Here is a 16,843-nt window from a genome sequence, read left to right as displayed (position 1 = left end):
AGTTAACTTAATTAATTTATAGTATTCATCCTCTTCTGCCAAACACTTGTGTCAACTGCATATTTTAACAGTCGTGATTGGGCAACATCTTCCTGGTCATAAATAAAACAGTGAAAAAAAAGAAAAAAATTAAATAATATCATGCCATGATCAAAACTCTGTTCCAAAAAACTGGAATTTCCTTATTTTTGTATTACTTTCCTTTAATTATTTATTTATTCTTTACTAATTATTGATAGAACTTTACTGAAGATTCTATTATTTTATTTGATAGATCCATCAAAAGCACCTTTAAAAACATTGGTTTAACATTAGCTTCCTTCCAGTTCTGTGGAATATCCTCTGTTTCAAAAAATAGGGAAAACCAGTGTTAATGGATCAGAGAGGTGACCAGCTAGCTTCTTTACAGCAATCTTGTTTTGAATATTTAAAAACTCTTCAAATAATTTAGACCTGATGATTTAACTGTTTAACATCCTTCAGAGTTACTTATAGAATGGGAAAAAATATCATCATCGCCACTACTACCATCAGATGTACAATACCTGGTTGCAATATAAGAACATTTATTGAACACTTCCTCTGCTTTACTACTGACAATCCCATCAGTTCCATGTGATAATGAATAAATACAATTTTTAGGCTTCATTTTGATCCTTGTAATCTCTCAATTTATAGTTGAAATAAAATAAAACTGTATATACAGTTTTATTTTCAATACACTTTTCTTCCAATCAATTTTTTATAATTCCCTCTATTAGTTTCTGTGAATTTTGATTACTTTTTATATGTTGTTTGAATATTTAATGATCAACTCTAACTGATACTTTTTCTTATGCCCTATGTTTGAGCTTAAACAGTCCTGTTCTTTGTTTCAATGCCAGAAATGTAGTTTGGGAGCATGTAGTATGATATTTCAGTAATAAAATCCAGTTATTATTCACATTTTTGCTCTTTAAGACTTTGCTCTTTGCTCTTTGCTCTTTATTTAAAAAATACTGGCATTCAGTCATCATTTTGTTTGCACAACAGAAACACAGCAACATTTAAAGAAGTACTATTTTTAAAAATCCATGACTTCTATCTGCTAAGCTGAAGACTAAGTTCCCATGTGTTGAACACAATTTTTAGGTTAGCAAATTGTCATTAATAACTTTTAGACCTTTTTGGGATGCTTCTATTCTGTCAGCATGAGATTCTAGATTTTTCACCCCAGTAATGCAGGTTGATTTCTTCCTTCCATACCTAGATAGACAATTCAAATGCTGCCACATTGTTCTTGAGTGCAATTTGGTGACTTGTAGCATACCTCCTGGTGTCTGTTTTCCAGTGCTGTGTCATGACTTTGTTCCATAGCTATTCCGTATCACCTGTGACAAAACAAGCAAACCTATTTCTGCCAGATACCTGTTAGTTTTCCCTTCTTGCCAATCCAGTTAGAGTGGCCAGAGCCCCAGGTCCCTGTCCTGCAGACCTCTCCACCATGTTTCGGAATCAACAGGATGAACTTTTTCTGAGAGCATGTAGGTTATTCAGAATTCAGCTCCTATAGTCACTCATTTGCAGTTTCATTTCTTCCTAGTGTCATGTCTTCTTGACCTAGCAAAATTGGTTTCTCTTCCAACAAACATGCAGGATCATATAACCTAACTAACACCTTTCTTCCCACAGAATACCCCAAAAAACAAACCCTTCTACTTCATATCTTACAACCAGTCTCTAGTTCATTTCCTTTGACATCTGAACATGAAAGATCTCAATTGTAGTAACTTGGACTTCCTTTTGTTTCTGCCTCCTTCAGTATCATACATTGTCTATAATTCGTAATTTTAGTAAGAAGGAATGAAACTTTATCTGACTCAAGACTAAATTATCCATTTCATTTAACATTTTAAGCTGTGTTGAAATGAAAAATACCATAACAATTCTTTTAATGAAAAACTTTGTTATAGTATTTAAAATAAAAATATTTGCACTTCTGAAATAAATTGTTTCATTTGGAAAATGTTGAAGAAATGTCTAAACCTTAAAGTAAAAAGTCTTCCTCTTGATCCAGGAGTCTTCTTAAATGAATTCAACCTTAATAATTAACTAACTTAAGTATTCCATTCCTACTCCCTGATATCATTATTACCACTGGAGAAAAATTCACACGCACTCTAATTCTGTGTACTTAAGACCAAAGAAAAATATTGGCAAAAATTAGTAGCTAAAAAACCACAGCAACAGATGTCTTACAGCATAAAGACACTTGCAGCTAGGTACATCTTTTGCTGAAACCTACAGCCAAATTTTGATTGCCAGCAAACAGTAAGAATAGCATTTGCAGAAGTCAGGATTGTAACCAAATATACTGGGATCATGGCTGTGAAGAAAATGTGGTATGAGCCATGGCACAGCATGGCCATTCCCACATTTGCTTGCTATAGCCAGGAAATAGATAAGAAATTGATTAAAAATAAGAAAAAATGCAAAAGTAAGTACAATGTTATCCTTGGGACACTTTATGACTTCTCTGTTTTGACTTTTTGACTCCTGTGCTCACCTCTACAAAAGCAAATCAAGTGATTATCAAGTTTTACAAGTCTCCCCAATATACAGCTGTCCTACTTACCATAGCACTGGTCGCAGTCACATCTTGACATTTCATGATGTGAACAAGCCAGCTATCATGTATTGGCAGTGAGGAACTACTGAGGATCAACTACTAGAAAAGAGAGTCTTGGCTCTTTAATGAAGGACTCTTCCATCAACAAAGCATGAACTTATCCAGACTGAAAAAGAATACCTTACAATAGTGTTTGCATGTAAAAAAGATTTTTCAGTGTACCCAAGGACAGATAATTATTTGCATAAAGACTAATGACAAATTCTTAGAGAGACTGTCCAAAATGGTTATTCAATAGCATATGCTATTGAAAGGACCTGAATGGTAACAATACTGCCAAGAATGCCTCTAAACAGATCAAAAGTGACAATGAGGCTCAGAACAAGGGTGAAAGAGTCAGAGGCTCAGATGGTATTTTCATTAATCCTTCCATCAAGGGTCAAAGGATCACACCAGGACAGATTCATCCTACAGATGAAAGTAGGGCTGCACAGATGGTTCATCAGGAGGGCTTTAGTTTCCTTGACTTTGGGAAGATGCTCCATAAGGCATTGGTGGAGGGTGGTTTCTATGTCATGAAAAGGGTTTACACATCTTTGCATGACATTCACTAGCTTTACAGAAGAGACTCTTCAGCTGCAACCGACTGGGAACAAGAAAGTGCAACAATCTGGGTAAAGTCCCTTAAAGCAAGAAGGATAAAGTTATTCATAGCGGCATCATAGAAAGGAAATAAGTTCCATGAACCGACTCACTGTTATGCGTTTCTGATTTCTGTGCACCAATACAAGAATGTTGGGAAACAATGAAGAGACATAAGTATTAATTAAAGATGAAAGCTGTGATTTAACTGACCTAACAGACATTTGTTAGGAAGAGTCATGTGATTAGAAGGAAAGATTTAGAAAATGTTGATATGTGTCTCAGAAGCAAGCAAGTCCTAGCTTTGGGGGAACACAGACCTTCTGGCAGTCACTGATAATGATTAAGGCAGAACACAGGAGCCCAACAATCAGCACCTTCAGATGCATGAACTGCAGAATTTCAAAAAAAGCATAGAAATTAAGGCAATTATGAAAGAAAAGATCACAGATTATCTGACAGATTAAAGACTTCTAATCATGCAGTCATGATGTGTTTCACCCTTCTGGGTTCTCAGGGAAGCAGCATCATCTGGGACCTTCAAGAAACCACAGAAGACAGAAAAGACACCAGTAAACTGTCAAAGGCACATCTGGGTAACTTTAGAAAGGGAAAGAGGTTCTAGAAAATTTTAGTGCAGACATGTAGCTTCAGTCCTGAAAAAAAATGTTGAACCAGCCAGATATTTTGCCAACATCATCAGAAAAAAAATTTAAAAAAAAAAGAAAAAAAAAGTGATGAACAGCCATCAGCAATGATTTGTCAGGAACAAGTTATGTCAAACCAATCTAATTTCTTTCTGTGAAAGAATAACATACCTTATGGATACAGCAGAAGCAGAAAATGTCATCTTTTTAATTAAGTAAGGTCTTTAACTCTGTCTCATATAACATTCCCCTAAGCAAGCTAGCAAAATATGTAGAGATGAAATTGCTTAAGATAGATGCAAATATTATTAGAAAGCTGTATTCAGACAGCAGTTGTTGTTCTCTATCTTAAAGAAGGAATTTACCAAAGCTGAAGGTATATATTCTGGTCCTGTAATATCAACATTTTTATTAATGATTTAGGTGAGAAAGCATGCTTATTAAATTTACCATATACTAAGCAAGCTGGTAGGGGCTGCAAACATTCTTAAGGGCAGTATTGAAATTCCAAAGGATACTCACAAACTGAATGAAAGAGAAAGAGGGATGCAAAAAAGCAAGGAAGCTTTAGAAGGGTTAAGTAGGAATAGTCAGCTGAATAAAGGGAGAATGAAAAGCCTCCTGGGCAGCAGTCCTACTGGCTAGTCTGGAGGCTATAGTGAAATCATAAGGTGAACTTCAGTCAGTAAAGTTGAAAAAAAAGACAAGCATAATTCTGGGATACACGACAGGAATATAATTTATAACTACAGAGTTAATCTCTCATTTTCTACCTCTACAGCATTACTGATGCACAGTGTGACATGATCAGTTTTAGGCAACACAGATTCACAGAATAATTTAGGCTGGAAAGGACCTCTCAAGGTCATCTAGTCGAACACTCTACTCAAAGCAACACTAGCTTCCAAGCTACTTAAGATCCTGATCAGATGAGTTTTGAAAGTCTGCAAGGATGGAGGTTTCACAGCCTCTCAGAGCCCCTGTTTCAATGCTTGACCACTCTCACTCCTCATATTCAGTTAACATTTCCATTGTTGCAACCTGTGACCATTGCCTCACATCCTTTCACTGAGCACCTTAGAAGAATTTGGCTCTGTCTTCTCTATATGGTGTTAGGTCATTGAAGGCAGCAACTAGTTCACTCCAGCCTTCTCTTCTCCAGGCTAAACAAACCCAGCTCCTTCAGCCACCCCTTACGGGGGGGTGTGTATGTTGGGGTTGGGGGTGGGGGTGGAAGCAAGCAAATCCACAAAAAGACCTTAAAGGAAAAATGTTTAAAAGTCCAGAGGAGAGCAACTGAGAGTAATCAGATGTTGAAAAAACCGTGACCTGTGGGGAAGATTAAAAGAACTGGCATTGCTTAGCTCAAAGAAGATAAAACTGATAGGGGAACATCGTAGCAGTGTTTAAATACATTAAAAAGAGATAGAGAAAGGAAGAGGAGAATACCTTGTTCTCCACATCAATGGCAGTTAGAACAAGAGGCAATGGACTTAAATTGCATAAGGGAGCATAAGATTAGATTAGGAAAAATTTCCTAAGGGTAAGGAAGGTGAAGTACTAGAACAGATTGCCTGGGGAGATTGTCAAATATTCATCACTGGAGAGTTTTCGAAACAGATTGGTATAGTTTGTCCTGACATGGGGCACAGAACAGACTAGTATTCAAGTCCTATTTTCTGTGCTTTTGTGTACATAGCTGACTGAAGAACAGTTTTGCAGCCCAGAAATATGGCAACTGAACAGGAATAAAAGATCCTCAATCTGATAAAAAACATTAATCAAAGCAAGTGTGTGCCGCCTTCAAGGCAGGGACTAGAAATAATTTGAGGGGAAATAAAACATCAAGGTTTACTTTCTATCTTTATAAAAAATGCAGTACATTTATGATAACAGTCTCACTTCCATCATTCTATCAGAACTGGCAGGTACTATAGGAGGAGCTGCATCTGCTTCCTCAATGCACTGATGCTATTAAGATGAAATGAGTGTACAGAAAAGTATCATATATATATGTGTGTGTGTATCAGAGAGAGAGAAAGATTTCACTGAGAACAGAAACTCTCTCAGAAAAGATACCAAATCCATTTTGGAGTAGAAGTCTGTAATTGAAATGCTACAGACTCTGTACAGGGGCCAAACATGATCAAAGACATCAGCCAACTATGGAGTGATTAAGATTCATGTGGGAGACTGTGAAGAAAAAAGAAATTCAGTCACATCACCCTGCCATGTTACCACACCAACCAACTGAAGAGAAAGAAAACCCTGCAAAACTAAGAGTTAAACTTGCTGGGATTCTATTAAAGCCATAGGAGACTTTAATAGGCTAGTACATCACTTGCACATATGGCGGTTGTGTAAGACTTACATTTACATCCAGGACTACCTACCAGAAATATTGCAAATAGTAGAGATGGAAGGACTCACAAGACCAAAAAAAAAAAGGCAGGGGGAGAGGGATTGAAGGAGAGATGGAGAGAAAGAGACATGCATGACTAGAACTACAATCCAGATAAAAAACTTAACAAACTATTTCCTTCTGAACACATCTGTGTGCTCAGAAGACAGTGTCTTGTGCTGAGCAGGTCACTCCTGGTTAGACATATGTATTTCAGCAAACCCACACCTTTGTTTATCCAGTACAAATGCGTGGCAGAAACTGATGCTACAGTAGACACTGACTTCTCAATTTGCAGAGAATTATTCATAACCTCGGGGAAGAAAAAGGACAAAAAAACCAGAGGTATAAGAACAGCCCCCTGAAAAATCACCACTTCAGCAGAACTAGAGGCAAGGCAATCTCCTGCCATGACAGGAATTATACTTGCCCTGCCTGCAATGTCCATTGAGTGCTTTACTCAATATATCAATGTGCATTACAATAGTGTCCCAAAATCCCAAGAAAAATATCTTGTTTCTCAGAAAGGATTACTTAGCAACACATTTTTACAAAATGCAGGCTAAAATATGCATAGATATCTGTCATCATACATAAGTGCATATGCTGGATAAGATACAACACATGTTTAACAGACATCCACAGATGGCCTTCACCTGAGCTGTAAGGATTCAGAGGTGTCCCTTGCTCACTGGTCATCGCTGAGAGGACAGGCGTCTCAGCCTTCACACCAAATCTGTGCCCTGTGCAAGCACTGTTTGGAGGTGAAGTTTTCAAAATTTGTTAAGGCCATAACACTCGCTATGTAAAACTCAGCATGTTTTCAATAATTTTATCTTTCAGAGATATGAGAGTCACTGTACAACAATAAACAGCCATTCAAATTTTTGTCTTCATGGACTAACATTAGGCAAGTATAAATACCTAATTTTAAAGCAATTACTGTTTCCCTTTATTAGGCAGCTTCAACTGAAGTCCCAGTGAAAAACAAGAAACTGCTTTTCCTTTTGCTGGAGTCCCTTGAGACAAAACATTACAACAAGCATTTTTTTAATTTATTTTTCCTTCACAGAAAGAATCATACTAAACGAGCGCAACATTACTTTTGTCACAGTAGAGATGATTTACTGATTATTCATTTTAGACAGATGCTTCTTGGTCATCTACACTAACTTAAAAACCTGAGAACTGTGCATTTTAACACCCTTATTTGGGTTAGAACAAGACAGTGACATACAGCGTCTATTTAAAGTGTATGTTAAAAAAAGAGTATGAACACCAGATGCACCAAGTTGGTGCATCTCAGCTTCAGCTATTCAAATCTTCATAACATGAGCACTGTGTCAGCCACTGATCTATTTGTTTTTTAAAAAAATATTTGTATTTTTCCAAGTTTTGGGAAAAAGCAAAACAATTGTAGTTGCTTAACAATTATCACATTGTCTCACATTGATCACACAGTGATATAACATGTTTTTAAAGTGCTGGTATATGCTTCAAGGTAAGGCTCCATCGCTGTCTTCCTCCATTGCCCACCCCTTCTACGTCTGGTAAACATGACCATTCCAATCCACTGGATCCTACAATTCTTACATTCTTAGTTTCTCATACAACTTACTCATCTGAATACAAAAACAGGGTTATTCTTAGGTTCCTGGATGGGAACCTAAAATCCTGCCTTGAGTTTCAACTAGAACAGTTAAGCCTCTGTTTTCTTGTCCGCATTCTCCTGATGCCATGAAATGGTTTCCATGTTGCATTTCAGTGACTGTAAGGGTGAGGGATCCCAGCACAACTGGAAAAAAATGCTTTGGGACTCTTCTGTATTTAAACGGATACATAAAAACAGCATAAGAAATTATGTAATTAATGTACTTGGTCCTCTTACACCTTTAAATTATGCTTACTATTTTAAGTGTAATAAATATACTTAGGTTTTTCTTGTCTATAACTGAACACAAAATGATGACAAAATATAATTTTTAATGATTTGACTTAAAAAACTTCATCAAACCACATGATTTTTACTTTCACTTTGTCCTCTAATTTTAACATGCTTGTTGGGGGAGCTGGAAATAAAAAGAATAATCCAAGTAAAATAGCGTGAAAATCAAAATAGGGTAAATAAATTGATACACTTGTTCTGAATGACTAATGTGACAACAAAAGTTAGATACCGTAGACAGCAAGAAATAGGGTAGATAGAGGTGGTGTGTGTAACATAATGATGGTTAAAACAAAGAAGTTACACCATAACTTCTGGTTAGTGGAGCAGAACTTTGTTAGAGGTCAATCAGGCAGCACAGCATTAAGAAGCCGTTGATCAAAGGAGCATGAAGGTGTTGCATGCCAGTATACTCACTCTAGATATGGACTGATGTGAGAACATCTGGTGCTTCATAGTCTTGGTTGAGTTACATTGCACCTCATTAATGGTGTATCTATTCTGTTTTATTTTCCTCAGCAAAACACTAAAAATGAGACATGAAAGCGTGATATTCATTTGCAGGGGAAAAAAAAGAAACAGAACATGCCAAAAGATACTCTTAAAAGAAATTTTAATTAGACCATCTGTATGATAAATATAATGGAAAGCATACAGCCCTCTGGAAAGAATTTGTGTTTACGACAAATAAAACTCTGGTCACTTCTACATTAAGCATCTGAAGAGCTTATCACTGAAAACAAATTTCATAATGATGTCTGTTAACAAACTAACTGAACTGATGGTAAACCAGATACTCCTTTGGATACATGTGTCAAGATCATGAGCTCTTCTACAGTAAAGGTGCATTAAATGCCATGTATCTTACATAAAGTTTGCAAAGGTAAATGTTCTATTCAAGTGGGCATGTAACAATGTGTTGTTGAGAGCAGATATTTTTATTTGACACTAATCAGTTAAGATTTACAGCCAATGGCTTTTGTTGCTATTATAAAGAGGAATCTCAGTATCAGGAAATTGAAATTTCTGGACACTGTGAAGAGTAGAAGTAGTTGGCAACATACTGGCTTTTTTCTGCTGTGGAACTTCAGCTAACAGTAGCAAAAAAAATGTGCCAGATTTTGATAATGCTTATTCTTGTATAAGTTTGGAAAGATGCTTGGTCTAGGTTTTCAATTCTGCAGATGACTCATCAAGCATACCATACATTTAAGCTCCAATTAATTTGCGTAAAATAAACATTTAAGAGTTATTAATAGGGTGAAATATTTTGATGTTCATAGACTACTATTAATTTGTGAAATCATTCAAAGACATTCTACAACTGAGCATGTGTTTTCAAGAACTATTATTACTTCAATCCTAACAAAGTCCATTTTTGAATGCCTTTTGCCTTCATTTTGCATCACCTTGCAGTACCCAGAGAACAAGAAAATGAACCCGTTAGCCAAAAATAGTAAGGAAAATTAAAAAAGAAAAATATGTTCTTTCCCTTAAAAAAACCCCAAAACACTAAACAAAAGTTTCCTGCAGCTTCCCAGTAAAACGCCCCTCACTGTAGGACTTCTTTGGCTTTTGGCAGAAGTGTGGCCTCATCCATTTTCAACAGCCAGTAAGATAATTAGTTCATTGTAATGGAAATAAGCTTATTGCTGATAATATGTTCTGACTCCTGTTTACTTTACAGAATAGATCTTAAATTTTAAAAAAGGTTTTAATTATAAGAAGGAAAAAAATAGATTAAAAATGAACAACTCTTTCATTGGATTTTTGATCTAGTGACCTCATATAAAAATTGAGTTTTAAAGCATGCCTAAGATGCAGAAATCGAAGCTTGCTAAAAATTTTTGGTATTAAGGTGATTGAGTCAGGCATCTTGTGCCACTGTATAGGATTTGTTAATTCCTGCTTTAGACTATCATTTTCAGGTCATGTGAGGCATTTCCATGCAACTTTTCTTCCTTTATAGGGAGACAGAGCTGATTTCTGGATTTCATCTACACTAACTTTAAAGGTGTTAATAAGACCCACTCCTAGCAAGCAACCCCTTTCTCTTTGTTCTAGCCCATGACAGGCTATCCTCACAGTGTGTGGAGGCAGCTGGAGAAGTCCTTTTCGGCTGAATCTTTCTGATTAATTTCACCTGAGATGGGAGTGTGATTGACATTGCGAAGACAGTGTCAGCACAAGTGCTAGGGAATGCCATGCCAGAAGATTACAGAGAGTGAGGTGAGAATAAAAAATTCAGTATCAAGTTGGTATCACATCTGATCAGAAATCCATGAAAAGACATCCTGACATGAACATCTTATCTGGTTATCCACTGACTTTTCAACCAACAGTTAGTACTTACCATTTTTTAATCTAACAGTGTTCTGGCTCTGTTCTGTTGGCTTTTTTCCTAGTAGTCTAGCAAATTTATTGGCAATAATAATAATTAAAGATATAGTCAATGAATTAGATGAATTCATTTTCAAAGGGCCAAGAATAAACCTATTAGTCACCTAAATAGGCTTCCAACTTGAAGAACACATGAACTCTGTGCAAAATATAACTTCTGTTTCCCAGTCTGGGAAATTGATCCACTTATCACAACTAGGTCATTTTAGTATGATGAGACAAAACCAAACCTCACGCTGTGGAGATAACAGAAAAATTCATCAGAGCTAGACAACGAAAGCCCATTTCATTTGTACATATAACAAGCTCAGAATATCTATTTAAAGAATTTTAAGTTAAAACTACTGAATTCTGCCTGAAGATGCCAGACTAAATTTGAGCCTACTATAATTCCTTGAAAACCAAGTTACATTGCACAGAATTAGTTTTACACATTGCTTTTCATTTGAACTGTGAGAGACTTTACTATATACGCTCATTTCTTCTTTCCTTAAATTAACCTTTTTTTTTCCCATAGATACCTCAGTTTTGCTGTGACAGTTGTCACAGAACAGTCAAGTCTGCAGTAGCAGGGTACATCAACAAGACATAAAATGCTTTGGCCTTGTTCCACCAGCACTGCAGACTGGGCTGTGACAGCTACAGAGGAATGGCTGGTGGGGTGCTTCATCCCTCCATAATGCTGGGATTTTCATTGTGATGGGGTCTTCTGTTTGGTTAGTTGATTCTGCTTTTCTCTCAAGTAATGATGGATGGTGAATGGGGAAAATGTAAGAGAAGAGAAAGGGAAAATCCCAGCACTACAGTACCAAGGTCTGTAAAATGCCCACCTAGGAAACTACAAGACTTCAGAGTCTGTCAAGGGTTTAGGGAATAAAAAGTAATTTGATTACAGGTGCTCAAGTAGCATTCATTTTATTCTTATTAGCTGAGAAATATCTCGAGGGATTGCATGCTAATCTTCTCAAAAGCAGATAAACGGCTCTATTAAAAGCAGTGTACTTTGTTCATAGCTCTGTAGCATCAGACCATTTTATAAATCCAGGGAAACTGTAAATATAAAATAAGAGGGAGGAAACATCTTCCTCAAACTTAGTATAGATGACTGTATTTGTCTTTGGTGATTTGTAATCCTGAAAGAAAGTTTATACATAGAAAGAATATTGAGGAATTGTGGCAATAGGTTTCCCTTTATTTGCTTTAACAGTCAGACATACTGAAAAATGTAGTATGAAACATCTTTATTTTTAAGATTAAAGGGAATTAAAAACTTGAACCTATACTTTATTATTTGATTCATGCTCTCCAAAACTAAAAAAAAAAAAAAAAGAAAAAGAAAGAAAGAAAGAAAGAAAAAAAAAGCTAGAATGTTAATTCAAAATCCAAAATGTCTATAAATGAAAAAAAAAATATTCCTTTGTAGTTATCCATGGTGAATTGCATAATTCAGGTTTTCTCTGATCAACCAAACTAACTTTTTTCAGGTTTTTTAAGATAAAATGTTTTTGAAAGAAACTTAGGAAAAATATAGGCACAATTTTGTAACAGTGTGCAGTATAGAAATACCATATGCTGTGTAGCAGTGGACGAAGTACAACATATTTTGAATACAGAGCACTGACTCTTCAGTATATTTACACTTAAGGATTGTATTGAACTTAGATAACAAGGCATAAGACTCTGGTCCATGTAGTGCCTTTAGACATGTGTGTGGAACTTCCATGAAAATTAATGAAAACAAAGCACAGACATCTAAAGCTAAAACTAGGTTTTAAAGGCCAGTTGTAAACCTAACTGAAGTCAGTGGAAGTCTTGACTTAAATGAGCTTTGGATCCATGCCAAGAGTTTACTTTTTAAACATTTCTCAAAGCAATGTTTGGGGTAAAAAATAAGCATTTTCATACTGGTTTTTGTAATAAACAATTACAAAGGGAAACTGAGAAGATGTCATTATTGAAATGGAAGCAGCTTTGCATAGAATTTCCTTTCCTTTAAGGAAAATACAGGTTTGGTTCTGCCGAAAACATAATTTCATAAGTTTCAAATACCAGTTATACACAAGACACTATCTAATGGCTGAAGAAACTGAAACAAGAACATAGATCAAGGAAAGATTTGTTGAAGCTGTTATTTCACAGACTCACAAAATGGTAAGTGGAAAAATGCCAAAACCACAAAGCTGCAATCAGGCTATGAACTTCTCTGAAGTTCAAGGTCACTTCAGCTGGGATGTTCAACTAAGCCCAGCTCTGCAAGTAGCTCATTTGTTTCTCACACATTTGGAGGTCTAGTCCAAGCAATTAGGTTTTAGGGACCTAATCATAAGCACAATGTGCATTGGTCCTTGTGTGCCAGCACAGCTCAAGCGCCGAAAGTCTGTGGCTACCCCCGCACATCTTGTGTGTCTGTGGATGGTTGCAATTACATGTGTCAGCACAGCTGCATATTCTTTTTTTAAATACTTCCCTGTCTGCTGCCAGTGACTGTAAATTTAATGAGAGCACCTGCTGCCCTCTTGCCTAGTTAATTCACAGTGATCTGCCTGAACTAAAGGAAATTTCAAAAAAGCCTCTGTTCTTCAGTAATAAATTACCAGTCTATATCATGGCCTAAAGGCCCTTTGATTCATGTAATATTACACTTACACTAAGCTCTGCTGGCAGCAGGGACATTTAGTTTCCCTAAGTAGACTGGGGGGAAGGGGAAAGAGGCAGGAGGGAAGAGAGAGGAAAGGAAGGGAAGTGGCTGGTGAGATTAAATAAAACGAGAAGATCTATTGCCTGAATATTGACAGCTGAGGGAGGTCTTTGTCCTTGACCTCTTACCCTGAGGCATTTATTCACTACGGGTAAAAGCTCTGGCTACTAAAAATTCACAATCTCCATTGACAAGCTACAGTGTGGAGCATTTTAAAATCTTTTTCTCAAACAAAAATGTAATGATTTCCTTATTCTGAATTTCAGATTTAACTCACATTTATCAGTAAAATGAATGTCATTCTAGTTAGGCAGTAATATTGTAAACTGAAAGCAGTAATGCCTGCACCAATTATCATTTTACACATTTCCTTAAAACAGAAACAATAAATCAGGAAGCTTCTGAGAAAATAATTCTGGAACAAAGAATTTACTGGGGTGGAGGAAGAAAAGCAGGCAGCTGAAGTTAATATAAAATAAAGAATATTGCAAAGGTGAATAGATCAATTATATTCCCCTGGAAAATCATGTGGTGCAAATGAAAAGTTACAGACACATTAAAAAAAACTGAAACCCAAAACATAAGCAGTATCCAAAAAAGATTTATGTGAAAGTAGAGACTGTGGAAGCACAAAGCATTACAAACAGAATATTGTATATCCCCATTTTCTGACTCCCTCAAAATTTGTCTTTGAGGGATTGGGAGGTTCTGACTTCCACAATTTGAATGACTAATTTAAGTCAGATGCATAAGGCATTTTTTTACATAACTGGTAGGTAAAATACAGTTCCTGTACTCTTTACTCACACCAACTAGTATTTTACTCACACCAACTAGTATCTCCACACCTGGTGACTAAATACATGTGCATATGCCTTAACTTTAGACATATGCAGAGGGATTTTCAGGACTGACTGGAGTCCAACTGAGTGATCTGAAACAAACACGGAGTATGGAACTACGCCAGGTACAGAAAGCTGGTAGAAACAGAGACAAATTAAAATAAAAATGTGTAAAAGGAAGCAGTAGGAATATAATTCAATGACTTGCTTTTAATTGCTTCAGGCTCATATTTTATGCACTACAAACATCCATCATAAAAAATAAATCCAAAGAAGCATTTTATCCTTTGAACAAATTGTTAATCCTAAATTAATCATATAGTTAGATGATGTTACATTGTATACAGCTTGAAAGAGATCTGAACATAAACTTCATGCCTGTTTCTAGCATCTGTTTTCAAGCATCTTTCTATAATAATAAGGTTTAAAAAGTTTTCCTGAATAAAAGTCATGTTTCTCACTTTTGGCATTATAACAACCAAAAAATAGCATGAAACTCACAATTACATCACTAGAATTGGCAACACCACAACTTCTTTTACCTTCTGCTGTTCATAGGTGCTTACATTATTATAATGCAGGAATAAAACATTACCGGTCTGGGCTAGTAACATGCCAAATCTACTTTGCACTCAGAACACAGAGGTGCAAGCGTCTGTAGCAGAACATAATCTCATTTTTCATAGCAATCAAACATCTTATTCTCTTGACACAGAATGGTGTGTGTTGTGTGCATACACAGAATAAAATGCACAAAAATATTGTGAGATTTTCAAGCTACTCTAAACCATGCCCTGCACCAGCCCCAAACTTAAGACTGACCTTTTTTTTTTTTTTAAGAGGTCTGGGATTTTGCTTTTAAAGAGACTTGCTGGAGGATTAGCTCTCTTTTCAAACCAGAACTGAGGGCCATTGCGCATAGCCACGGAAGGGTGAGAGAGCTCAGACATGTCCTATCATCACCACCCAGATGAGTGTAATGAAATTACAGGAGTGGATGTGTAATAGGTAATTAGAAAGTGCAGTAAATGTAATCTGATGTAAATGTAAATGATGCACAGCATCATAAGTAGATAAGGGTCTAGACATTAAAAAACTTCCTTTTACTTCAAGTAAAAGACTGAAAACCCTCTCTTACTTGTTTCAGGTACCAATCGCAGCTTTGAGTGTCCTTGGCCCCTTTTTCATGAGCAAGTGAACTGTCACACACACTTCTCAACTAATACGACACTAGATCCCTTTCCCTTGTGTTGCACCAATACACTCACTGATTTTAATGGAAACATTTCTGAAGTAAACTGAGAATGCAGGTATCAGTACTGGTCTCATAGACAGCAAAATGTGGCTATGAACACAAATAAAGAAGTTACCTGTGCTGACAGTTGCACCCATTCATCCATGTGTAGAGAAGAAACACTTGACACACAGAGATTAAATGTTAGGTATATCAGATCTTGGTGTAGATACAAGCTTCCACAAAACGTGTCACATTTTGATAAAAAGTGCTCTGCCTTCTTCTCTTTACACTGGCCTCTCCTATTGTATCACATCTCTTCAGCATCTTATAGTATGGATGCAGCATAGCAACGTCTGTGTTCTTTTATTTGTCTCAGTGATACTTACTACCTAGGTGACGCTTATCTGTGCAGGAGATGATGGTTTTATTGAAGCCATCTCAAGACTTAGTCCCTTTTTGTCCAAACTGGCTTCCTTCAGCACATTGCCCTATATGGAACTGAATCCCTGGCTGGAAGGCAGTCCACATGCACCACAGTGACAAACATCTCTCCAGAGTGAATGTCCTATAGCAAGGCTCCAGCAATGTTTATGAGGATGATATAACACAGGGACTGTAATGGAAAAAGTGAACATTTAAAGAAATTTAAATCTCTCTTTGCTGTCAGTGTGGTTCCCCTATTGTGTTCATCATACAGCACTGGCTTTAGATAGTAGTATTTTCCAGAGCACTAAACCTCTGGCGTTTTTCATTTTAAATAAAACTTATTGGAATAGCTGTCATAAAGTCACCAACCCCAGCCTAATCTGCTTTCTGTACACAGACAGTCCTCTCTCATTGTTCCTAGGTTACGAGATTTTATGTATACACTTTTTCTTCTTGAATGAATAAAGTCCCAAAAGACTAGGTAGCCACACACTCTGGAATTCAACCCAGATAACAGATTGCAGAATTTATAGCTTGATTCCTGCACGATGCACAGTCACACAGTGCATATAGAATTGGTCTGAAAACCTTAGAGATTCTCAAGAGAGATCTACTCTGGCTAACTCCATTAGAGAAACTCCCCTTAAATATGTAATAAACTCATTCAGATCACATAAAAGGTATCTGAACCCATTAAAATTTTGCCTTGACTGCTGGATGAAGTCTGATTTCTGTGTTTCCCAGCTATAGGTTTCTATGATTTTATCCCTACTCTCTTAAAATGTTTCCCTAGGAACTTGACTGGCATTCAGTCCTTTCCTTCAGTACTCATAACCAGTGGTAGCTGTGTTGCATTTACACAGCTGCCATCATTCTCTCAAACTGGAACTCTGGAAACCATTAATTAAGTAATCAAATTAGAAACTAGAAACCAAGAATTCGTCACAGTACCTAAACAGTAAATCAATTAATAGAAACTTAATACAAAGAAACAAAA

Source organism: Ciconia boyciana, chromosome 4, assembly GCF_034638445.1.
Source record: "Ciconia boyciana chromosome 4, ASM3463844v1, whole genome shotgun sequence".
Lineage (NCBI taxonomy): Eukaryota > Metazoa > Chordata > Aves > Ciconiiformes > Ciconiidae > Ciconia > Ciconia boyciana.
Note: the sequence above shows the minus strand (reverse complement) of the source record.